The sequence below is a fragment of the Rhinoraja longicauda genome, chromosome 8 (genome assembly GCF_053455715.1).
Source record: "Rhinoraja longicauda isolate Sanriku21f chromosome 8, sRhiLon1.1, whole genome shotgun sequence".
Lineage (NCBI taxonomy): Eukaryota > Metazoa > Chordata > Chondrichthyes > Rajiformes > Arhynchobatidae > Rhinoraja > Rhinoraja longicauda.
In genome coordinates, this window is record NC_135960.1 from 66,074,344 (window position 1) to 66,099,923 (window position 25,580).

Sequence of the window (25,580 nt, forward strand, 5' to 3'; positions counted from 1 at the left end):
CCAGAGGAAGTGGTAGAAGTGGGTACAATTATGACATTGAAAGGGCGCATTTCCCCCAAAATAAACTTTATTCAGAATAGAAAAATGTATACAAAGCAAAAACTGCAAAATCTCTTCCGACAATCTCGATGCCTAATCATTCAATAGTGTCATACTCACTTGTATTCATATCATATCATATCATATATATACAGCCGGAAACAGGCCTTTTCGGCCCTCCAAGTCCGTGCCGCCCAGTGATCCCCGTACATTAACACTATCCTACACCCACTAGGGACAATCTTTAAACAAAGCATCCTTGGCAGTCGTGGCCCTCCGGGGTGACATTCCTTCCTTTGAATGAGGGGTGTCCTCATCACACTCTGCTCCTCAATGTCCAGCAGCGGAAGGACTCTAGACTGTGGTCCTCCCCAACAGAGCCTTGGCGTTGGCTGCACCAAACTTCAGTGCGTTGCTCAGCACGTACTCCTGCAGTCTGGAGCGGGCCAGTCGGCAACATTCCCTGAAGGACATCTCGCTCTGCTGGGAGACCAACAAGTTTCAGGCCGACCAAAGGGCATATTTCACCGAATTGATGATTTTTTTTAGATTTAGATATTGAGATACAGCGCGGAAACAGGCCCACCGAGTCCGCGCCGCCCAGCGATCCCCGCACATTAACACTATCCTACACACACTAGGGACAATTTTTACATTTACCCAGTCAATTAACCTGCATACCTGTACGTCTTTGGAGTGTGGGAGGAAACCGAAGATCTCGGAGAAAACCCACGCAGGTCACGGGGAGAACGTACAAACTCCGTACAGACGGCACCCGAAGACAGGATCAAACCTGAGTCTCCGGCGCTGCATTTGCTGTAAGGCAGCAACTCTACCGCTGCGCCACCGTGTCACACAAGAGCACATGATGTCTGTTTCCACATATGTCCAAATGAATATTGATTTCTCTAACTTCATGTAACCCTTGCATCCCTTCTCTCTCGGTCCCTCCCCCACCCCTAGTCATCGCACTGGTTTCAGTGTCATCCTGTTGAGTTTTATTGTCTGTATAACACGTTATCACCCAGCCCACAGCCAACAATGGACCGTTTCCTTGATTATCCCTACTATTTTGTTAGAAGTGTGTTAGAATGTTATGGGCGGCACGGTAGCGCAGCGGTAGAGTTGCTGCTTTACAGCGAATGCAGCGCCGGAGACTCAGGTTCGATCCTGACTACGGGTGCTGTACTGTACGTGGTTTGTACGTTCTCCCCGTGACCTGCGGGGGTTTTCTCCGAGATCTTCGGTTTCCTCCCACACTCCAAAGACGTACAGGTATGTATGTTAATTGACTGGGTAAATGTAAAAATTGTCCCTAGAGTGTGTAGGATAGTGTTAGTGTGCGGGGATCACTGGGCGGTGCGGACTTGGTGGGCCGAAAAGGCCTGTTTCCGCGCTGTATCTGAAATATGAAATATGAAATATGAGAATATTGCAATTTGATCACAGCCGCCTTTTATCCCAATCTTTTATTCATTTATTCCAGATCCCTCTAAATCACCATCAATATCTCTCGTTTCCCTTTCCCCAGACTCTCGATCTGAAGAAGGGTCACGACCTGAAATGTCACCTATTCCTTTTCTCCAGAGACGCTTCCTGACCCACTGAGTTACTCCAACTTTTTGTATTTATGTTTGGTTTAAACCAGCAGCTTACAACCCAGCGGCGTGAATATTGACTTCTCTAACTTCAAGTAACTCTTGCTTTTCCCTCTCTCTCCATCCCTCCCCATCCTAGTTCTCCGACCAGTCTGACTGTCCTCCTGATTAAATTTTATCTCTGCATGCCTCATTGTCAGCTTCCCCTAGCGAACAATGATCTATTCTACATTTTCCTTCATCTGCATCAGTTCAGTTCAGTTAAGTTTATTGTCACGTCTACCGAGGTACGATGAAAAGCTTTTGTTGCATGCTAACCAGTCAGCAGAAAGACGATACACGATTACAATCGATCCAATTTCAATACATGATAAGGGAATAACGTTTAGTGCAAGGTAAAGCCAGCAAAGTCCGATCAAGGATAGTCCAAGGGTTGTCAAAGTGGTAGAGAGTAGTTCAGCACCACTCTCTGGTTGTGGTCGGATGATTTAGTTGCCTGATAACAGCCGGGAAGAAACTGTCCCTGAATCTGGGGGGGGGTGTGTTTTCCACTTCTATACCTTTTGCCTGATGGGAGAGGGGTGAAGAGGGAGTGGCCAGGGTGCGACTTGTCCTTGATTGTGCTGCTGGCCTTGCCGAGGCAGCGTGAGGTATAAATGGAGTCAATAGAAGGGAGATTAGTTTGTGTGATGGTCTGGGCTGTGTCTCTACATCTTCGTCTCCTTTGATCTCTTGTTTTTGTACCTTATCCTTCCATATCTCTGAGTCTCCCTCTCCCCTGACTCTCAATCTGAAAAAGGGACACCGTCCAAAACGTCACCATTCCTTTTCTCCAGAGATGCTGCCTGTCCCGCTGAGTTACTCCAGCATTTTGTGTCTATCGTCGATATAATCCAGCATCTGCAGTTCCTTCCTACACATCTGCAGTTCCTTCCCACACAAGTGTCTGATGCATCTACCCCCGGGGAGGCTTGTTGGTCTGTGCTTGATGTACTTTGGTCAAGTTGGGAGCTGCTTTATTTGAATTGGGACTCAGAGATCTAGAGATGGCCCAGCAGGCAGCAAAACAGAACAACAGGTCAACATCATGCCATTCAATAATCCCATCGTCGTTTCTTCCTCTCAGCTGCTCAGTAAGAGAGGAGACACAGGAAACTGCACACAATTTAAGCTTTTCTTAGCAAGCTTGAGCTAAACAACACAGTGCTGGAGGATCTCAGTGGCTCAGGCAGCATCTGTGTAGGGGATGAAAGGTGTAGGAAGCAACTGTAGGTGCTGGTTTACACCGAAGATAGGGACAAAATGCTGGAGTAACTCAGAACAGATAGGCAACTATTCGGGACAATAGACAATGGGTGCAGGAGGAGGCCATTCGGCCCTTCGAGCCAGCACCGCCATTCAATGTGATCATGGCTGATCATTCTCAATCAGTACCCCGTTCCTGCCTTCTCCCCATACCCCCTGACTCCGCTATCCTTAAGAGCTCTATCTAACTTTCTCTTGAATGTATTCAGAGAATTGGCCTCCACTGCCTTCTGAGGCAGAGAATTCCACAGATTCACAACTCTCTGACTGAAAAAGTTTTTCCTCATCTCTGTTCTAAATGGCCTACCCCTTATTCTTAAACTGTGGCCCCTTGTTCTGGACTCCCCCAACATTGGGAACATGTTTCCTGCCTCTAACGTGTCCAACCCCTTAATAATCTTATACGTTTCGATAAGATCTCTTCTCATCCTTCTAAATTCCAGTGTATACAAGCCTAGTCGCTCCAGTCTTTCAACATATGATAGTCCCGCCATTCCGGGAATTAACCTAGTAAACCTACGCTGCACGCCCTCAATAGTGTAGCGACCATAGAGAATGGCCCAGGTCGTCGAACCCTCAGATTGGCCAGCGAGGTCACGTGTGAACGCGACCATGGGGATTGGTCCAGGGAGCGACATCGCTGATTGGCCAGCGTGGTCATGTGCGCTTTTGGCGCCCGAAATGTTCAGTTCAGCGAAGTCTTCGAAGAAGACAGTAAGTTTTTGATGGTTGTCCTTTACCTTGTTGTTTAACTCTGTATTCGAATATTGCGGCTGCAATAAACTTCTTCTACAACCAACAAGTTTTCGGACTCGCCATATTGGTGACTCCGACGTGATCTGGACGATCACCGACTATGCAGGGACACGACGCCTCGTTGTTGATTGCCGCGCCTGGCACACCGGAGTTAAGCGCGGTAAGCGTTCACCTTCCGTTGTTTTGGACACATTCACCGCAATCTTGGTTTGTCCACACCGAAGCTCAATTTCATATAAAGAAGATATCGGATGACTCGACGATGTATTACTACCTCGTCAGCGCTCTATCACCGGAGACGACCACGCGCGTGATGCGCTTCATCGTTAATCCGCCTGCGGAAAACAAGTACGAGGCCATGAAGAAAGTGTTACTGCGAACCTTCGGGTTTAATAGGCATGATTGCGCTGCAAGACTTCTGCACCTCAGAGATCGACGGCCTTCCGTTCTCATGGCCGAAATGATGATGCTAGCCGGTGAGCATACGGATTGCCCTATGTTCGAACAGGCATTCCGAGAGAAGCTTCCTGAGGATGTCCGACTGCTGCTCACGGATTGTTCTTTTAAGGACCCCGAAGCATATGCAGCGAAAGCGGACGCGCTCATAGCGGCTAAAAACAAGGCAAGAGGTTCGATCAACAAGGTCTCGACATCAGTGACCACGCCACAGCGACATCAAGATGGCGCTGCGTCTCCCGCCAGTTCTCCGAAAGCCCGCCAAAAAGATCCGCACAAGCGCGGCTGGTGCTATTATCACCTACGATGGGGTAGCGAATCCTGCAACTGCCGCTCACCTTGTACCTTCACGGGAAATGCCTCGGCCGATCGTACATAGGGGCAGTTACGATTGGCCAGAACCGACGCCTCTACGTCCGCGATCGATTCACGGACACAGAATTTTTGGTGGACACGGGAGCCATCGTCAGTATAGTGCCGCCGACCGACCTCGAAACCAGATCGGGTAAGACAGGTCCCACCCTCATCGCGGTTAATGGCAGCCCCATTCGCACTTTCGGTATACGGAAGATGTCCCTTGTGTTAGGCCGCCGCACGTACGAATGGCCATTCATCATAGCAGACGTCAGACAAGCGATCCTGGGCGCAGATTTTCTCTGGGCTTTTTCACTGGTCCCTGATGTCCGCGGTAACGACCTCCGACCCTCCGCCGGCGAGGAGCCCGTCGCTCCGACAATCGCCTCCCCGCCCAGCCCTACTGTCCAGGCCGTCGTCGCGGCCCCTGACTCGTATGCTGAGATCCTGGCGGAGTTTCCAGAGCTGCTCATCCAACGTTTTGACACGCCTTCGGCCAAGCACGGCGTGGTCCATCACATCTGCACCGAGGGCCCTCCCGTTTTCGCTCGGGCCAGGAGACTACCGCCAGACACACTGGTGGTGGCACGGGCGGAATTTAGGAAGATGGAGGAAATGGGAATTGTCTGTCAGTCCGACAGCCCGTGGGCCTCACCGTTGCATATGGTCTCCAAGGCATCTGGGGGGTGGAGACCATGTGGCGATTATCGGCGTCTCAATGCTGTCACCACGGCTGATCGCTACCCCATACCGCACCTACAGGACTTTTCGTCTGGGCTGGAAGGAGCGGTGGTGTTCTCCAAAATCGATTTGGTGCGAGGATACCACCAGATTCCGGTGCGTCCGGAGGACATACAGAAAACTGCAACGATTACTCCGTTCGGGTTGTTTGAATGGTTGCGTATGCCTTTCGGTTTAAAGAACGCGGCACAGGCTTTCCAACGACTGATGGACCGTGTGGGTCGGGGTTTACCCTTTTTGTTTATTTATTTAGACGACATCCTGGTCGCCAGCCCCTCAGTGCAGGAACACCAGGTCCACTTGCGGACTGTGTTCCAGCGGCTCCAAGACCACGGGCTCATTATCCAACCCTCCAAGTGTCAATTCGGCCTCCCTTCTCTTGATTTTCTAGGGCACAGAATTACCCCTGCCGGCGCCTCCCCTTTACCCGAGAAGGTGGAGGCTATCCGGGCATTTCCCAGGCCCACCACAGTAAAAGGACTACAGGAGTTCGTAGGCATGGTTAACTTCTACCATAGGTTCGTTCCGGCAGCTGCTCGGGTCATGCGCCCGCTTTTCCAGTGCCTTGCGGGAAAACCGGTAGAGTTGATATGGTCCCCGGCCGCAGAGTCGGCTTTTACAGCAGCTAAGGCAGCATTAGCAGACGCCACCATGTTGGTCCACCCGAGCCCCTCCGCCCCCACGGCCCTGACGGTTGACGCCTCTGACGTGGCGGTGGGCGGGGTCTTGGAGCAGCAGGTTGGTGGCCGTCGGCAGCCCTTGGCGTTTTTCAGCCGGCAACTAAATTCGGCTGAGCTGAAGTATAGCGCATTTGACCGAGAGCTTCTGGCCCTCTATTTAGCTGTTCGTCATTTCAGGTATTTCCTTGAGGGCCGCCCATTTGTGGCCTTTACGGACCACAAACCATTAACATTTGCATTTTTCAAATTGTCTGACCCATGGTCGGCCCGCCAGCAGCGGCACCTGACTGCTATCTCCGAATTTACCACCGATGTCCGTCATGTCGCGGGTAAGCTTAATGCTGTTGCTGACGCCCTGTCTAGACCTGCTTTTTCCCCTATTGCGGCGGTGGACTGCGAGGTGGATCCCCAGGAGCTTGCGGAGGCACAGCTTCTAGCGGATACCGCTTCGGCATACCAGTCCACCACTTCGGGATTGAAGTTGGCTCAGGTAGCCTGCGGGTCGGAAGGCACGAAAGTATGGTGTGATGTTTCTCTTCCCCGTCCCAGGCCGGTAGTACCGCCCTCCCTTCAGCGCCGGGTTTTTGATGCCATTCATGGGCTGGCGCACCCGTCCATCCGCTCCACCTCTGCTTTGGTAGCAGCTCGGTTTGTCTGGCATGGCCTACGGAAACAGGTAGCGGGTTGGGCGCGTTCCTGCGTTCCCTGTCAGACCGCTAAAGTCCAGCGCCATGTCCAGCCCCCCGTACAGGAGTTCGAGGTCCCAGCAGTTCGTTTTTTCCACATCCACGTGGATTTAGTCGGGCCTTTGCCTTCCTCCCGGGGCTACACCCACCTCCTCACGGTGGTGGATCGGTTCACCCGGTGGCCAGAGGCTTTCCCATTGTCTGATATTTCGTCAGCGTCTTGTGCCAGGACTTTGGCCCTCCATTGGGTAGCTCGTTTCGGGGTCCCGGCAGTTATTACCACTGACAGGGGGCCGCAGTTCACTTCGTCCCTCTGGGCCGCGCTCGCAGAACTGTACGGTTCCAAGTTACAACCCACTACTGCATATCACCCCCAGGCAAATGGACTTGTAGAAAGGTTCCACCGTCAACTTAAGGCGTCCCTCAGTGCAAGGCTTGAAGGCCCGGACTGGGTAGACCAGCTCCCCTGGGTTCTTCTGGGCATCCGGACTGCTCCTATGCTAGATCTCGGTGCGTCTTCCGCGGAGCTAGTATATGGCTCGACACTTCGAGTACCCGGAGATTTGTTTCCGGACCCTTCAGACCAGCTGCCTACAGTTCCATCGGTGTTAGCATCTCTCCGGGCACGGGTGGGTTCCCTGGCTCCAGTTCCGACTTCACGTCAAGGGTGTCCCATGGTACATGAACCGCCTTCCCTGAAGGACTGTGAGTTTGTGTTTCTGCGAAAAGATTCCCATCGCGCCCCGTTGCAGAGGGTCTATCAAGGGCCATTCCGGGTTTTGCGTAAGGGAATGGCTACCTTCACCTTAGACATGTGCGGCAAGAGTGAGCTCGTCTCGGTGTCCCGGCTCAAACCTGCACACTTGGATCCGGATCAACCAGTCCTGGTCGGCCAAACCCCTAGGAGAGGCCGACCTCCGTTAGTTCCGCTCAGTCCAGGACCCCCCGTTCCGGCAGTTCCTCCAGGACCTCCCGTTCCGGCAGTTCCTCCAGGACCCCCCGTTCCGGCAGTTCCTCCAAGTCCGGAACCCCCGGCTCCTGTGGTTCAGGCTGCCCCTCTCCGTACTCGTTATGGTCGCGAAATCCGGCTCCCTGCTAGGTTCCGTACCTCGGGTTCTGGGGGGGGGTCATGTAGCGACCATAGAGAATGGCCCAGGTCGTCGAACCCTCAGATTGGCCAGCGAGGTCACGTGTGAACGCGACCATGGGGATTGGTCCAGGGAGCGACATCGCTGATTGGCCAGCGTGGTCATGTGCGCTTTTGGCGCCCGAAATGTTCAGTTCGGCGAAGTCTTCGAAGAAGACAGTAAGTTTTTGATGGTTGTCCTTTACCTCTGTATTCGAATATTGCGGCTGTAATAAACTTCTTCTACAACCAACAAGTTTTCGGACTCGCCATAATAGCAAGAATATCCTTCCTCAAATTGGTCGAAGGAGCGTAGGAAGAGAGCTGGATAAAAGAGGTGGGGTTACGCTAATGCCTGGTGAGTGATAGGTGGATACAAACCACCTATCTGGGGGGGGGGGGGAGATGTGACAGGTAGGTGGAGATTGTGACTAAGGCTAAAAGTGAAAAGGAGGCAGAAGTGTTCAGATATGGAAAGAAGAGGAGGAGTGAAATGTAAAGCCAGAAGGAGGGATATAGGTGGAGGGGGACAGAGGAGAATGGAAAGAGGGGGTTAGAGGAAATATGGGGGTCGGGGATGGGAGATAATTGTGCGGGGAGTGGGGGTGGAAGAGCAAGGTGACTGGGGTGGTGGAAGACGTAGTCAGAAACGTGTGTACACCTGTAATGTAAGGGTTAAACAAGCTTTTCAGCTCAGATAGTTTGTCTGCGAACTGCAGCACTTGTCAAGCTAGTAGACTCGCTTAGAAAAACAATTAGATGCTTGGGAAAATGCTTGGGCTCACTTTGAAGAACCAATTAATCAGGGGCCACTTTTTAAGTGTATCCCATGAAGGATTAGATAATCTTTTCTTTTTCAGAGGCAACATTGAGGATCAACTGCGCCTGATGTAATAAATAACACTTGTTTTCAGTACTGAGAAAAATAGCTAGTTTTTAAACAAAGTTAACTTTTGTTTGTAAATTATGACAGGTGTGGGCTTACTGATTATATAAGTACATAAGTGCCCAACTTCAGCTGAGAGGAAGGGAGGGAGAGGGGGGCGATGGTGAGAGAGAGTGGGAGAGAGAGAGTGAGAGAGAGAGAGTGAGAGAGAGAGTGAGGGTGAGAGAGAGTGAGAGGAAGGAGAAATAAAGAGAAAGAAAGGGGAGAGAGGAATAGAGAGAGGGTGAGAGGGGGGGAGGAGAGAGGGGGGGGGAGAGAGAGAGAGAGAGAAAAGGAGGGAGCGAGAGAGAGAGAGAGAAAAGGTGGGAGTGAGAGAGAGAGCGAGAGAGAAAAGGAGGGAGAGGGAGAGAGAGAAAAGGAGGGAGTGAGAGAGAGAGCGAGAGAGAAAAGGAGGGAGAGAGAGAGAGAAAAGGAGGGAGCGAGAGAGAGAAAAGGAGGGAGCGAGAGAGAGAGGGGGTGAGAGAAAGGGAGAGAGATTTCATCTAGGACGGGTGACACAGAACGCTGGCAGGAGTCATGAGTTCTCCAGGTCAGCCATCGCTGACAGAAATCTCTGATGGGCAGAAGGAAGAGCCTCATCTCGGTAAACACTTACTGAGCAGAATGGTGTGAGACCTGCAGTTTATTACTCCTTCTTCTCACATTTTACCTTCATGTGGATTGCCGTTTGTAACCCTGAAATGTCCTTTCTTCATCCAATACCTCAAAACCTTATATTTGATCACAGCACTGGGGTGCGGCAGGCAGGGGGAGAAGGGGCGGGGGGGGGGGGGGGGGGGGGAGAGAAGGGGCGGGGGGGGGGGGGAGAGAAGGGGGGGGGAGAGAAGGGGCGGGGGGTGGGGGTGGGGGTCGGGGCTATTACTTGTACTCTACATACTAAAACTCTCGTTTGTTTATTTGTTTGTGATCGAACTACAGCCAAACCGGTACATGATAGCGCGACAATTTTAGGCCCACCTTACTCACTGTCATCGCTTTAATGGTAATGCAAGTGGTTTTATTGAAATCGGGGTTAAATATTTAAAGTTATTCACATTTTAAGTTTAAATCTATCTCCTGAGGAGGGTGGAGGGGGGGAGGAAGGAGGATGGAGGATAAGAGGGTTGAGGAGGGAGTGGGGGGGAGGGGAAGGGGAGGGGGGGGGGGGGGGGGGGAGGAGAGGGTGCTGCACCAATGCAGGAGAGGTTTGGGCCCAAAGGGTCCACTTGGTCTAGTTGAGATTTAAATATTCATACCATTGGGTTGCAAGCTTCCCAGGCGGAACATGAGGTGCTCTTCTCACAGTGTGTGTGTGTGGCTGCGCTCAGGCAATGGGTGATCAACAACAGACCTGATTTGTACACCCTCCAGATAGATACAAAATGCTGGAGTAACTCAGCGGGTCAGGCAGCGTCTCTGGAGAGAAGGAATGGGTGACGTTTCTGGTCGAGACCCTTCTTGGGTCTGAAGAAGGGTCTCGACCCGAAACGCCACCCATTCCTTCTCTCCAGAGATGCTGCCTGACCCGCTGAGTTACTCCAGCATTTTGTTTCTACCTTCGGTTTAAACCAGCAACTGCAGTTCCTTCCTACACATTGTACAACCTCCAAGCGGCCTGACACTGGGCCTTCTCTGTCTAAATCCTGTCCCCTCCCTCCCCTCAGAAACACACCAACCAATGGTGGGGAACACATTGGGTAAATAACAACGGAGATGATCAACACTGCTGCATTCAAATGTGTCCTTTAATATCTGCTCAAGAGTCAAGAATGTTTTATTGTCATATGTCCCTGATAAAACCATGACATTCTTACTTGCAGCAGCACAATAGGCTGTAAAAAATAGAATAAAGTACAGTGTGTGTGTGTATATACATACATATATACACGCACACACGCACACACACACACGCACACGCCCGCACACACACACGCCCACACACACACACGCCCACACACACACCCACACATGCCCGTACACACACACACGCCCACACGCACACACGCACACACACACGCACACACACACGCCCACACACACACACACCCACACACGCCCACACACGCCCACACGCGCCCACATGTGCCCACACGTGCCCACATACGCCCACACACACACACACACACACACACACACACACACACACACACACACACACACACACACACACACACACACACACACACACATCCACATAAAATACAATAATGGTGCAAAAAAACAAAACCAATGACCCAAGTCTATGTCGTTCAGAGCTTATTTGGAGGTTGTTGTGTTTAGTAGCCTGATAGTTGTAGGGAAGAAGCTGTTCCTGAACCTGGACTGTATAGTTTATAGGCTCCTGTACCTTCTTCCCGATGGCAGGGGTGAAATGGGAGTGTGGCCAGGGGGGTGTGGGTCTCTGATGCTCCGAGCACTCATCTGTACTCTACCAAAGATATCCACATATTAAGTGTTTATTTTCTATCATATTATATTATTCACTCTGTCGATGTGCTGTACCACTCCCTCAGGGCTAACCACAACAAATACCAACAAGTGACTGGAAATAATTAACCTCGTCATGGGACATGCACGGCTATTGAGCCAGTTAATTTATTGTAACTCTGTTATTCTTCATCTACCAACGGCAGGTTTTTCAAGTTTGTGTACTCAATCCGATTCTGTATTCTTGATGCTTCCTCATAAGTGACAAGAAGTCAAAGCAGAGTCTACATTTTCCACCGAGTTTGACAAAGCATTTTAAACCACGGGTACAATCTTACCAGAAAACGCAAAAATTGAATTGGTCAATCACTGCAATAATATTCCCATGATATTCATGTCGCAGTTAAGAAATAACTAAACCAATTTAAATAACAAAAGTGTGTAGGAAGGAACTGTAGATGCCTGTTTACACCGAATATAGACACAAAATGCTGGAGTAACTCAGCGAAACAGGCAGCATCTCTGGAGAAAAGGAATGGGTGACATTTCAGGTCGAGAGCCTTCTTCAGACAGCTTGTGGTGGAGCTAAGGAATCACAATATGTGAACTTGGTCTGACACAACAAAATAAGAGAAATTAATGGAGATTGTCTCAAAATTCATCTGCACTAGCCAGAGGTTCAACTCTCAGTATTTGTTTAGCGTGAGGTTTTCACTCACGCCAGTCTGGATCAGGGCTACTGGTGCCCATTCCCTGTGGACTCCATTTTTAACACCCAACAATGTGTGGACTCCATTTTTAACACATCCCACAGCCAACAATGGGAAGCTTCCTTGACCTTTGTTACTATTTTGCATATCTTTCATTCATTTGTTCTATACCTCTCTACATCACCGTGTACATCTCTCATTTCCCTTTCCCCTGAATCTCAGTCTGAAGAAGGGTCTCGACCCGAAACGTCACCCATTCCATCTTTCCAGAGATGCTGCCTGTCTCGCTGAGTTTCTCCAGCATTTTGGGCCTATCTTAGGTTTAAACCAGCATCTGCAGTTCCTTCCTACACGTACTTATGTTTTACATATTTGAACAGAGAATGCAAAGTGTGAAAATGACAGATCAAAATGACACATGAATTGTCCACAAAGCAGAATAACTGTGTTTTGAGGAAATCCATTAACCTTGCCATTAGAACAAAAGAGAAAAAAAATCAACATTTTTCTGAAGTAGAATAATCATTACTGGATTCATGGGGAGGAGAGGAACAAGCCAGCAGATCCTCAAGATTATGGGGATTGTCAACAACTGTTCCAACTAATCCAAACTCTACTGCCATTTGAACGTAGGCACAATACAAACAACATTATGTCTCCCAAGAAAGGATAATTCAAATGCATCATTCCTTCAGCAGGGAGGGGAATGGTCTTGTTTAATGCTTTTTACAACATCAAGCAGTTTCTACATTTAGAATAGCACCTTTGAATAGCACCTTTCACATTGTAACTCATTATCAAAGAAAAGTTTACACACATAAGTACAGGATAATCACTATTTTAATATAGTACTTTACAGTTAGAAATGCTGAAAGTTAACTCTTAGGACTTCAGAAATTATATTTTTAAGTTTGAAATACTTTTCATAACCTGAGTTGTCTTTGGACAGAACAGTTGATAACTCTAATTTCCCAGTTAAGTTGCAAGTCTAACTAGAAATGGTTGTGTGTCAGGAATAAATTGATTGTGCATTTAGCTTCCAGGCGCTCCTGGGGGAAGATTAACGTGAATCAACTCTAGTTTTGGGACCATCAGGCTGCAGATGTGGGCAGCAAACTGAGCCTTGAAGAATGTAAAGTTCAGCAGGGCCTGGAAAGTCTGTACTCAAAATCATGTTTGGAGGACAATAAAGCAGGATGTGTCACTTTCTCCTCAAGAAGGGGAAGGGTTTACATTTATTTTTATGTTTTCATTCACAGGATGTCATCTCACTAACAAGATCATTATTTATTGCCTATCCATAATTGCCCTTGTGTCGGAAGGCTGCAGATGCAGGTTTAAACTGAAGATAGACACAAAAAGCTGGAGTAACTCAGTGGGACAGACAGCATCACTGGAGGAAAGGAATAGGAAATGTTTCAGGTCGAGACCCTTCTTCAGACTGAGAGTCAGAGGAAAGGGAAACGAGAGATATATACGGTCATGGTTTTCATCTGTGAGTAAGGTGCCAGGTTTTATTGTCGACACCTCCCAAAATAATTGGCAATCAATGAAGGGCTTTTGAAATGTGGTAATTGTTGTAATGTAGAAGTGACAATCAATCTGACTCAGCTGACTGAGTTTGACCCGCTGAGTTACTCCAGCGTTTTGTGATACCTTCGATTTGTACCAGCATCTGCAGTTATTTTCTTACACGAGTTCTGACATTCTATTCAGTCCGCCTAGGCCTACGCCATGCTAAACAATTTAACTCCCCTTCCCATTCCCATTCCCAAACTGACCTATCTGTGTTGGGCCTCCACCACTGTCAGGATGAGGCCAATCGCAAACAAAACACCACCTCATATTTTGCTTGGGCAGCTTACAACCCAACGGTATGAATATTGATTTCTCTAACTTCAAGTAACCCTTGCTTTCCTTCTCCCTCAGAATAAACCATTCTACATTTCCGTGATCATCGTCTGCTTTGATCTGTCATTTTCACACTTTGCATTCTCTTTGTATCCTTCCATATCTCCAGTTTCCCTCTACCCTGAGATAATCCTGACCCGCTGAGTTACTCCAGTACTTCATGTCCTTTTTTGTAAACCAGAATCTGCAATTCCATGTTTCTAATGATCATACACTGTTTGAATGAAAACTCCAGGCCACTTGATAAAGGAAAGTGCTTTCTGGTCACGCGGTGTGCCTTACCAGTATGGCGAGTCTGGAGGCTCGTTCTTTGTTAAAGAAGTTTATTGCGACAGCAACATTCGATTACAAAGTATAACGAACGAGATTACAGACAACCATTAATTCTAACTGTTCACTTCGAAGAACTCTCCTAACTGACTGGTAGTATAAGAAAATAACTGCAGATGCTGGTACAAATCGATTTATTCACAAAATGCTGGAGTAACTCAGCAGGTCAGGCAGCATCTCGGGAGAGAAGGAATGGGTGACGTTTCGGGTCGAGACCCTTCTTCAGACTGATGTCGGGGGTGGGACAAAGGAAGGATATAGGTGGAGACAGGAAGATAGAGGGAGATCTGGGAAGGAGGAGGGGAAGGGAGGGACAGAGGAGCTATCTGAAGTTGGAGAAGTCGACGTTCATACCACCGGGCCGCAAACTGCCCAGGCGAAATATGAGGTGCTGCTCCTCCAATTTCCGGCGGGCCTCACTATGGCACTGGAGGAGGCCCATGACAGAGAGGTCAGACTGGGAATGGGAGGGGGAGTTGAAGTGCTGGGCCACCGGGAGATCAGTGGCGTTAATGCGGACCGAGCGCAGGTGTTCAGCGAAGCGATCGCCGAGCCTGCGCTTGGTTTCGCCGATATAGATGAGTTGACATCTAGAGCAGCGGATGCAATAGATGAGGTTGGAGGAGGTGCAGGTGAACCTCTGTCTCACCTGGAAAGAATGTTTGGGTCCTTTGATGGAGTTGAGGGGGGAGGTAAAGGGACAGGTGTTGCATCTCGTGCGGTTGCAAGGGAAAGTGCCCGGGGTTAGGGTGGTTTGGGTAGGAAGGGACGAGTGGACCAGGGAGTTGCGGAGGGAACGGTCTCTGCGGAATGCAGAGAGGGGAGGGGATGGGAAGATATGGCCAGTGGTGGGGTCCTGTTGTAGGTGACGGACTCCTAACTGACTGGTTTTGGGCGCCAAAACCACACGTGACGTCGCTGTCCAATCAGCGGGCTCAACTCCCTGGACCAATCCCTACGGTCGCACTCACACGTGACCTTGCTGGCCAATCTGAGGGTTCGACTCCTAGGACTAATCTCTATGGTCGCTACACCAGACAACAATAAGTGTCATTTTAGCTTTTTTGATGAAAACCTAAGTAATAAAGGAAAATACCTTACTTTCAATTTACTTTCCATCAGGAAGCCATTTGAGTGTCGGAGGTTCGAAGCCAATCCAATCTCTGTCAAGATTGAACAAAGAAGAGGACTGCACGGAACAGGTAGACTTTTAGACATTTACTGGCAATTTCCAGCTTTCTGCAAATTGAAGCTGTATCACCTTTGAGACACCTGATTGCCTTGGTAACGTTCAGTGTAACAAATGGAGAAACTGTTCCTCTGCTTGGTTTCTGAGAAGTGGTAATTAATGTGGCGCATCTGCGATTTCAGAGAAATTTCAATAATAGCTGCTCCCCTGTACAGAGGATTAATCAAAGAAATCAAAGTACATTAATCAAAGAAACAATTAATTTTCTTCAACAAAAATGTCCTCCTTTGCTTTATCCGTGCTTAAAAGCCAAATGGACTGGAATTATGCTTGTAGTTTTGAGTCCAATAATGTACTTCCAAACCAGTGAAACCAGATTTCTAGTACTTAATAAGAGTTATTATAAACATCTAATAATGCTGGGGCCTCAACAACTGTTGCCTTCAATAATATCGTCTTGGAAAAATATATCCATTGGTGCCAGCTCCTCCATTGTGGAATTTAATTTTCCCAAAACGGCATGTTTCCCAATAGTGATGTTTAACTCTGTTGCTCCAGTTACTAATTGGACAATAAAATTCACACTTCTCGTTGCAATTAGTATGAAGTGTAATCCTCGATTTTACAGCAGTCAAATAATAACCACATTAAATCATTAATAAGGCCGTTCAGAGATTGTCCCCAACTAGCAATGATCTGGATAAAGGAAGCTAGAATGATTTGAAATATTTAACAAAATGCTGGGGAAATTTCCAAAGAGGGAACATTTAGAAGGTGTAATATAATACAGTTGGGTAGGGAAATGTTTCATGATAACTAGGGTCTCCCAGGAAGGGACTGAACATAGAGACATAACCTGCAGTTATAGTCAGAGTGGGAAATAGAGGTATAAAGACCAAATTGAAAGCTTTTAATCTGAATGAAGAGGATAAAGTTAGTGCAGGAAGGAGGAATGAGTTGACTACAGGCATAAAATAGCAGTAGAGACATACAGTGTGGACTAAAGAGCCTGTCCCAGTTATGTGATTTTAAAGGTGACTGTCAAAGTTGTAGCAGATCGCCGAAAAACGTAACTTTTTTACCCTACGACAATATCTATGACAATGACCACGATAATGACCACAACAATGACCACGACAATGACCGCGACAGTGACCGCGACAATGACCGCGACAATGACCACAGCAATGACCACGACAATGACCACGACAATGACCACGACAATGACCGCGACAATGACCGCGACAATGACCGCGACAATGACCACAGCAATGACCACGACAATGACCACGACAATGACCACGACAATGACCGGGACAATGACCGCGACCATGACCGCGACAATGACCGCGACAATGACCGCGACCATGACCGCGACAATGACCGCGACCATGACCGCGACAATGACCGCGACAATGACCGCGACAATGACCACGACAATGACCACGACAATGACCGCGACAATGACCGCAACAACGACCGCGACAATGACCGCGACAATGATCGCGACAATGATCGCGACAATGACCGCGACAATGACCGCGACAATGATCGCGACAATGATCGCGACAATGACCGCGACAATGACCACGACAATGACCACGACAATGACCGCGACAATGACCGCGACCATGACCGCGACAATGATCGCGACAATGACCGCGGCAATGACCGCGACAATGACCGCGACAATGACCGCGACCATGACCGCGACAATGACCGCGACCATGACCGCGACAATGACCACGACAATGACCACGACAATGACCGCGACAATGCCCACGACAATGACCGCGACAATGACCACGACAATGACCACGACAATGACCACGACAATGACCGCGACAATGACCGCGACAATGACCGCGACAATGACCGCGACAATGATCGCGACAATGACCGCGACAATGATCGCGACAATGACCACGACAATGACCACGACAATGACCGCGACAAGCTACGACAATGACCACGACAATGCCCACGACAAGCTACGACAACCTACCACCTAGGCGACGGCAAGCTGCCGACAACCGGCGACCCGGTCAATAGACAATAGACAATAGGTGCAGGAGTAGGCCATTCAGCCCTTCGAGCCAGCACCGCCATTCAATGCGATCATGGCTGATCACTCTCAATCAGTACCCCGTTCCTGCCTTCTCCCCATACCCCCTCACTCCGCTATCCTTAAGAGCTCTATCCAGCTCTCTCTTGAAAGCATCCAACGAACTGGCCTCCACTGCCTTCTGAGGCAGAGAATTCCACACCTTCACCACTCTCTGACTGAAAAAGTTCTTCCTCATCTCCGTTCCTACGACGTCCACTACGACAGGGACTACGACAAGCTACGACAACCGATGCCAACCTGCACTTTAATGTTCTCAATCCTCCGTTGCTGTTCTTTCTTCCTCCCTGGCATGTGATCGGGAATAACACTCAGGACCAGCGTCGGGATCACATTTCACAGGGGCTGTTCTCTCCTGCTCTCTCGAAGGCGTTTTGAGATGACAATCGGGATCCCTGGAAGGGTCGCAGTTCTCAGTGGTTCCTCGTTCTTGCTCGCTGGTTGCGGGATTGGGATTTACACTCATTGGGATCAGCGGAGGGGTCACACTTCTCCGCACCAGATCTCTGCTTTTCCCTGGCGTAATATAGAGAGTAATAACACTCGGGATCAGAGGACGGATCACAGATCTCAGTGGCTTCTCTTTGCTGCTCTCTGGACCGAGTTTGGGAATTACATTCGGGATCGGTGCATGAATCACAATTCTCAGAGGGGCTACTCTTTGTTGTTCCCTGGCCTGGTATCGGGAATAACACTCAGGATTAGTGTATGGGTCACAGTTGATGCGTGCTCGAGATGGTTTTCCACATTTATATGCAGCAGCATCTTGATTGTTTGAGCAGGTGTTGCTTTTTGGGAAGTCTAACATGGGCAGGAACTGTGCAGTGAATGGTAGGGTTCTGGGGAGTGCTGTAGAGCAGTGGGGCCTAGAAGTGCAGGTACATAGTTCCGTGAAGGTGTGGTCACAGGTAGATAGATTTAGATTTCGATTTTTTTTTAGATTTAGAGATACAGCGCAGAAACAGGCCCTTCGGCCCACCGGGTCCGCGCCGCCCAGCGATCCCCGCACACTAACACTCCTACACCCACTAGGGACAATTTTTACATTTGCCCTGCCAATTAACCTACATACCTGTACGTCTTTGGAGTGTGGGAGGAAACCGAAGATCTCGGAGAAAACCCACGCAGGTCACGGGGAGAACGTACAAACTCTGTACAGACGGCGCCCGTGGTCAGGATTGAACCTGAGTCTCCGGCGCTGCATTTGCGGTAAGGCAGCAACTCTACCGCTGCACCACCGTACCGCAGATAGGGTGGTCAAAAAGGCTTTTGGCGCAATTTTCCTCCCACGTTCCAAAGACGTGCAGTTTGTTAGGTTAATTGACTTCTGCAAATTGCTCCTAATGTGTACGATGCAAAACTGAGATAGGCAATAGACAATAGGTGCAGGAGTGATCATGGCTGATCATTCTCAATCAGTACCCCGTTCCTGCCTTCTCCCCATACCCCCTGACTCCGCTATCCTTAAGCATAGCATAGAACTGGTGTGTGGGGGTAATCATTGTTTCGGTGTGGACTCAGTGGGCTGAAGAGCCTGTTTCCTTGCTGTATCTCTAAACTAAGGAGAGATTGAGAAGAGTGGCCAATATTATCTAGAGTTAGAGAAAAACGAGATGTAATCTCACTGACACATGGATAACTCTTATGAGGTTGACTGTGAAGATGCTGGCATGATATTTCTTGTGGCCGAGGTGTCTGGAACAAGGGGTCATAGTCTCAAAAAACACAGGATGAGAAATTGCTTAATCCCAGGGGCGATGAAACTTTGGAATTCTCCACAGAGAAGGATAGTGGAGGATCAGTCTCTGCACATATTCAAAATATGGATCAATAGATTTTCTGATGCTAAGGGACCTGGAGTTAAGTGCTGGAAAGTAATACTGAGATTTAAAAAATCATTGACGACACAAGTGACAGGGAGTTAGTGCAAGAAAGCACCTGAGGTAGAAAATCAACCAGGATATCATTGAATGTGAGATAGAAGATATTCTTGCTTCTTTTTCTTAAGTTCTTATGTTCTGAATATGCATTATCCGTCTTTACTTGTAGTTCAATTAAATAGGACGGAGCAGGAGAAACTATCTTGCACTAAATGTGTTTTGTAATGTTACGCTATTATTCTCACTTATTAGCAGATTTTGCATCCTGAACATTCAAAGTTCAAATTACAATTAAGCTTTTAATTTATTTTTATGTGACTAGACTCAGTATTAACAGTAATTGCCAATTTGCCAATCCTGGTTACCAATTTGCAATTTTGTAAATGTGACTTTCACAAAGACTAAAGGTAAATTCAGTGTCTTTGACTTAATTCTTAATGAATCCCTTAGTTGTTTGCACTTCCCAAATGATTAGTGATTTCATCACATTTATGTGCTTCTTGATGATTCTTTCTTGTTATTTTATTCATCCCTTTGAAAAATCCCACTTTTTCTACTGATTATGCATTCCGACCACACTTCTGTCAAATTGAATTTTTCTCAGTGCATTTTCCTCCTAATGGTGAAGATTTTAACATATTAGTTTGAAGTGTTTTTTTGCAGCACTTTAGAATACTCTTTGGATAATGAGTCCCCCAGTATTAATGTTTAGGATCTGTCAGGAAAATTGAGTGCACAGACAAAATAGCATTTAATTGCTGACATCTCCAGTTGTGAGTAATACCTGGAAGAAATAATAAGTTGGTGCTTGGGCAGAACATTCGATGGTACAGAATGAAAGTGTATGTTGCCATTTGTGTGGAGAAAGGATGGGGGGGGGGGTGGTAGTGGGGGTGGGGGGGTGGGGGGGGGGGTGATGGGGGGGTGGGGTGGGGGTGGGGGGTTGGTGGTAGTAGCAATAATACAAGAGTGAAGCTTGGGAATAACATATGCTCAATGGGGCAGCAATCCCAGATTAATAATGCCCCTAACACTACTCCTTGTAACATTACTCCTCAGTTACTGTGAATTAATCAAATGGAGCACTAAATGCAGAAGAACTTCTTCAGCATAGCAGGCAGCCATTTGGGAAGGATCACTATTGTATTCAGTGCATCAAGATATCTATATTCTTTCAGCATAAACGTAACAGCAGGCAATTAAATACTGTACGAATAGTTAGAGTTACATTCTAATTGAAAAATGGTGCTGACTATCTAAATTTAAATCAGAAAATGCTGGAAATGCTCAGCAATGCTCAGCTAGGCCGTTCCTGTGAAAAGAGAACCAGAGTCCATGTTTTAGGTTGGAGACCCTTCATCAGAACAGGGAAGAAGGAAAAAAAGGGTGGGGGGGGTAAGATTGTCCTTGATAGGGTAACACTGGGCTAACCATAGGAATAGGTTGTGTTGACCCTATTGTTATCTTTAGAGAGCATCAACTGTTGCCTCAACCAAAATGATCCCCAATCAAGGTTTAGTACAATGTAATCTTTATTTGCACTGGAACGACTTAAGCTTACATGCATGCCACTGATTTCCAATAACTTCTCATTTGAGTTATTGTTCCAACTTATCACTTCTTACACTAAATGACCAAGACTTACAGCTCAAGACCCAATCACTCCCATGCCCCCGTGAAATGAATTGGCTAAGTTCACTCCAACAGAGTTTCAATCTTCATTGAGTTTCAAACTCAGGGTTCTTCTTGTAAAATAAGGAGTAAAGTGCTCGAGTAACTCAGCGGGTCAGGCAGCATCGCTGGAGAACATGGACAAGTGACGTTTCAAGTCGGGACCCTTCTTAAGAGGGTTTCTTATTTCTGCCCTTCTTCTTGGGATGGTTGTTCCCAGTTTATTACTCCCATTGTCTTCTATACAGATTTTCATTCAGTCTTCTAAAGGAATAGGTTTATTATTATTGCCTCCTATACCGAGGTAGAATGAAAAGCTTTTTTTAGCATACAATCCACAGATCAGATATACTAGACATAAATACAATCAAGTTAAACTCAAGTTAAACTAGGGTGGCGCAGCGGTAGAGTTGCTGCCTTACAGCGAATGCAGCGCCAGAGATTCAGGTTCGATCCTGACTACGGGTGCCGTCTGTACGGAGTTTGTACGTTCTCCCCGTGACCTGCGTGGGTTTTCTCCCAGATCTTCGGTTTCCTCCCACACTTCAAAGCCATACAGGTATGTAGGTTAATTGACTGGGTAAATGTAAAAGAATTGTCCCTAGTGTGTGTAGGATAGTGTTAATGTGCGGGGATCGCTGGGCAGCGCGGACTCGGTGGGCCGAAGGGCCTGTTTCCGCGCTGTATCTCTAACATCTAAAATAAATCTAAAAACTCAAGTACAAGAGATAGAGAAAAGGGGAAAATACAGAGCGCAGAATATAGATCTGAGCATTGTAGCGCATCAGTTCCATATGGGTTAGAGGTGAATCAGACAGTACTCTAGCTTATGGAAAGACTATTTAGAAGCCTGATAACAGAGGGGAAGAAGCTATTCCTGAGTCTGGTGGTGCGTGATTTCAAGCTTCTGTACCTTCTGCCAGACTGGAGCGGGGAGAAGAAGGAATGGTCTGGGTGGGACGTCTTTGATCATTTTAGCTGCTTCTCTGAGGCAGCGTGAAGTATAAATGGAGTCACGGGTTGGATGTCTGGTCTGTATGGTGGACTGGGCTACATCGTGTGGCTCCGGTCACGTGTGGCTGCGCCTAACGGCTGCTGCTCTCTGGCAGTCTGTTTGTCTTTTTTTTGTGTGTGTCGGTGTTGGGATGGTTTTTGTTTCTGTTTTTGGCTGTGTATGTGTGGGGGGTGTGGGGGGGGTGTGGGGGTGGGGTGGGGTGGGGTGGGGGAAACCTTTCTTTTATTGGGTCTCTTCCCCGGGGCGCAGCTCGGCCGCGGGGCCTTCCATCGCCCGCGGGGCCTTCCAGCTCGGCCGCTGGACTTAACATCGCCGGCGCGGCTCGGCCGCGGGACCTAACAGTGCCCGGCGCGGCTCGGCCGTGGGGCCTTCCATCACCCGGTATGGCCGCGGGACGGTTCAATGCTCGTTGCGGCTCGGCCGTGGGGCCTTCCATCGCCCGGTGCGGCTCGGCCGCTGGACTTAACATCGCCGGCGCGGCTCGGCTGCGGGACGTTTCAGTGCCCGGTGCGGCTCGGCCGCTGGACTTAACATCGCCGGCGCGGCTCGGCCGCGGGACGTTTCAGTGCCCGGTGCGGCTCGGCCGCTGGACTTAACATCGCCGGCGCGGATCGGCCGCGGGACATTTCAGTGCCCGGTGTGGCTCGGCCGCGGGGCCTTCCATCCCCTTGCGGGGGCTGATGCGTGTCGGTTGCCTCGGTAGGGGTCGAGCTGCCTGTCCGTGGGCGCGGGGGGGAAGAGAGTGGAAGTTTTGTTGCCTCCATCACAGTGAGGGGGTGTTTGGAGTCACTGTGATGGATGTTTGTGTTGGGGTCGTGTGTCCTGTGTTCTTTTCTTTTTTGCTGTTCTTGTGACTGCTGAAATTTCGTTCGGTATTTATACCGAATGACAATAAAGTTCTGTTATACTGTTATACTGTTATACTGTTATACAACTCTTTGGAATTTTATCGTGGTCTTGGGTGGAGCTGTTCCTGAACCAAGCTGTATTGCAACCCGGTAGTATGCTTTCTATGATGCATCTGTAGAAGTTTGTAAGAGTCATTGGAGGCATGCCAAATTTCCTCAAAGATAGACACAAAATGCTGGAGTCGCTCAGTGGGTCAGGTAGCATCTCTGGAGAGAAGGAATAGGTGATGAGTTAACCAGGGAGTTGCGGAGGGAACGGTCTCTGCAGAAAACGGGAAGGGATGGAGATGGAAAGATGTGACTAGTGGTGGGATCCCGTTTGGAGGTGGTGAAAATGTTGGCGGATTATGTGCTGTATGCAACGACTAATGGAGTGAAAGATGAGGACTCGGGGACTCTGCCCCTGTTGCGACTGGAGGGAGCAAGAGCGGAGCTATGGGATACCGAGGAGACACGTGTGAGGGCCTGTCCATTATTAACCTTTTGCACAGATGATGTTCAACCTCTACGTAAGGGAGGAAAACCTTGGGACTGGTGAACCTTACAACAGTGGTGGGCAAGTTATTGGAGTGAGGATCTACATGCATTTGGAAAGGCAGGGGATAGGCATAGTCAGCGTGGCTTTGTGTGAAGGGAATTCATGACTCCCCACATTGTTTGAATTGTTTGATAAGGACCCCCAGAAGGCTGATATAGGGAGTCATGTAAACATTGCCAACGTGGAGTCCAGCAAGGCCTTTGACAAGTGGCAGCGTGGTAGTTTGATCTGGAAGGTTAGATCACATCGGATCCAGGGAGAGCTAACCAATTGGATACAAAATTGCCTTAAAGGTGGGAAACAGGGTTGTATTCAGAGTGGAGGCCTCAACAGGTGGCGAACCACCGGGATCGGTGCTGGGTCCACCGTTGTCTGTTATGTATGTTAACGATTTGGATGTGAATTAAGATGGCATTAAGTTTGTGGATGATTCTAGAATCGGTAGTACAGTGGATAATATAGAAAAGTATCTATGATTACAATATGATCTCAATCAACTGGGCACATCGACTGAGAAATGGACAGTAGTGCAGCCTTGGGCACTCGCTCGCATGGGCCCCAGCTATGCCGGCCTCTCTACATGTTGGTTATGTTGAAGAGTTCGTATTCCCAACGTACACAGGCACTGTTCCCCCACTCTTTCTCTGTTTGCGACTGCATCGGGGCTGTCTCCTACACCCGTGCAGAACTCGTTGGTTCCATCAGCTTTACCACTAACGTCCACCCTGTCCTCACATATACTTGCACCCTATCTCTGACACCTCTCTCTCCTTTCTCAATCTCTCTGTCCCCATCTCAGGTAACACGCAGGCCTACTGGATCTCCTGCTGACTATTTTAGTCATTTTACCACTCCCATAATGACCTTTCTGTCCTGGGCCTCCTCCATTGCCAGAGTGAGGCCACACACAAACTGGAGGAACATATTCCACTTAAGGTGTGAACTTTGAATTCCCCAGCTTTAAAAAGCAGCCCCACTTCTACCTCTCCTATCATCATCTCCTCCCCCAATTCACTTCTCCCCTCTCCCCTCTCCCCTCTCCCCTCTCCCCTCTCCCCTCTCCCCTCTCCCCTCTCCCCTCTCCCCTCTCCCCTCTCCCCTCTCCCCTCTCCCCTCTCCCCTCTCCCCTCTCCCCTCTCCCCTCAATTTCACTCCTCTTCTCTCCCTGCCTGGCACTATTTGTTCCCTTTTCACCTCTAGCCTTTGTCACTTACACCACCCATCTGCCAATTAAATATTCCTTCACCTGTATCCACCTATCACTTGTATCTACCTATCACCTGTATCTACCTATCACCTGTATCCACCCATCACCTGTATCCACCCATCACCTGTATCCACCCATCACCTGTATCCACCCATCACCTGTATCCACCATCACCTGTATCCACCCATCACCTGTATCCACCATCACCTGTATCCACCCATCACCTGTATCCACCCATCACCTGTATCCACCTATCACTTGCATCCACCTGTATCCACCTATCACTTGCATCCACCTATCACCTGTATCCACTTATCACCTGTATCCACCTATCACCTGTATCCACCTATCACTTGCATCCACCTGTAACCACCTATCACCTGTAACCACCTATCACCTGTATCCACCTATCACCTGTATCTACTTATCACCTGTATCCACCCATCACCTGTATCCACCATCACCTGTATCCACCCATCACCTGTATCCACCCATCACCTGTATCCACCTATCACCTATATCCACCTATCACCTGTATCCACCTATCATCTGTATCCACCTATCACCTGTATCCACCTATCACCTGTATCCACCTATCATCTGTATCCAACTATCACCTGTATCCACCTATCACCTGTATCTACCTATCATCTGTATCCACCTATCACTTGCCAGGCTTTGTCCAACCCCCACCCCTTCTCTCGCTTTCTCTCCCCTTCAGCAATCAGTCTGAAGAAGGGTCCTGACCTGAAATGTCACCTGCCCATTTCCTCCACAGATGCTGCCTGACCAGCTGAGTTACTCCAACGCTCGATGTTTTTTAACAAGGGTATTGTACAGTTGGCAATGAGCTGCTGTCTACAGAGTTTGTGTACTAGGGATGTATTGAAAAACAATTAAAACTTAGCTGAGGAGTTGATCAGCTGGGGTATGTTCCCAGATCAGAGATGTAATAAAACATTCGGATACTCTTTCTGGGTCAGGTAAATGTGGAGGTTTGTTT